This window comes from Jaculus jaculus, chromosome 10 (assembly GCF_020740685.1).
Source record: "Jaculus jaculus isolate mJacJac1 chromosome 10, mJacJac1.mat.Y.cur, whole genome shotgun sequence".
Lineage (NCBI taxonomy): Eukaryota > Metazoa > Chordata > Mammalia > Rodentia > Dipodidae > Jaculus > Jaculus jaculus.
This window is the reverse complement of record NC_059111.1, coordinates 48,226,245-48,227,639: the sequence shown is the minus strand read 5'-3', so window position 1 is coordinate 48,227,639 and position 1,395 is coordinate 48,226,245. Positions and strand designations below refer to the sequence as shown.

The 1,395-nt window shown below is 43.1% G+C and overlaps 1 pseudogene; it reads left to right on the top strand.

Moving 5' to 3' along the window:
• Positions 1–588: 588 nt before the first annotated feature.
• Positions 589–1,149, top strand: LOC101603221 (annotated as a pseudogene).
• The last annotated feature ends 246 nt before the right edge of the window (positions 1,150–1,395 follow it).

Genomic DNA, 1,395 nt, shown 5'->3' with positions numbered 1-1,395 from the left:
GCAGATAGATCTAAAAAAAAACAATTGCAACCATGGAAATTGACCTCCTCCAGGGAATGGAGAGATGGCTTAGCAGTTAAGGCATTTGCCTGCAAAGTCAAAGGATCCCCATTTGATTTGCCAGTACCCACATAAGCCAGATGCACAAGGGGTCGCAAGCATCTGGAGTCGTTTGTAGTGGCTCCAGGCCCTGGCACACACACACCCTCCCTCCCTCCCTCCCTTCCTTCCTTCCTTCCTTCCTTTCTCCCTCCCTCCCTCCCTCTCTCTCTCTCTCCCTCCCTGCCTCCCTCTTTCTCGCTCTCAAATAAATAAATATTTTTTTAAAATTCGGGGGCTGCAGAGTCACACAAGGTTGGGAGTGCTGGGCTTGTGCCGGCTACAGGTATGGAGGCGGCTGGGCTTGAACATGTTGGTGCGGTGTTTCCTGCATCTCCAGTGCTCCGCTGCAGCTCTGGCCTTAGGCCCCAGCATGGCTTTGGTGTGGAGGAGTTGCAGAAAGACCTAGAAGAGGTAGTCTTGTTGGAAAAGTCCACTAGGAAAAGAGTGCCTGATGTCCTTACAGTTGAAAAAAGCAAGATTGAGACAGAAATAAAGAACAAGATGGAGCAGAAATCACAGAAGAAACCAGAACTTGTAGGCAGTGAAAAGCCAGCTCCTGTGGTTGCTCCTCTTACAACAGGATATACAGTGAAGATCAGTAATTATGGATGGGATCAGATAAGTTTGTGAAAATCTACATTACCTTAACTGGAGTTCACCAGGTTCCCATTGAGAACGTGCAAGTGTATTTCATGGAGGGATCATTTGATCATTTGGTGAAGAATCTAAATGGGAAGAATTATTCCATGATTGTGAACAATCTCTTGAAACCCATGTCTGTGGAAGGCTGTTCAAAAAAAGTCAAGACTGACACAGTTATCTTATGTAGAAAGATAGCAGAAAACACACCATGGGACTGCTTCACTCAAGTTGAGAAGAAGTGCAAAGAGAAAGAAAAGCCCTCCTATGACAATGAAACAGATCCCAGTGAGGGATTAATGAATGAAGAAAATTTATGAAGATGGATATGATGATATGAAGCAAACCATTAATAAAGCCTGGGTGAAATCAAGAGAGAAGCAAGCCAAGGGAAAGACAGAATTTTGAGACTTCAGTTTTTTGGGGGAACTGTGTTGTGGAAATCTGTGTTTCCAGTAAGGGAATGTTGTTGAACTGCACAAAAATTTGAGCAACAACAATTTACATAGCCACCTTCTAATGGAGGATGTATTTTAAATATGCTTATTAAGCTTCCTCCAAAGATAGTTTCATTAGTACCCTGGTAATTTTGTTCAAAAAAGGGTTATGGCATTCTTGTTGAGGTATAAAAAGTGTATCTAACCCAACAAAAAT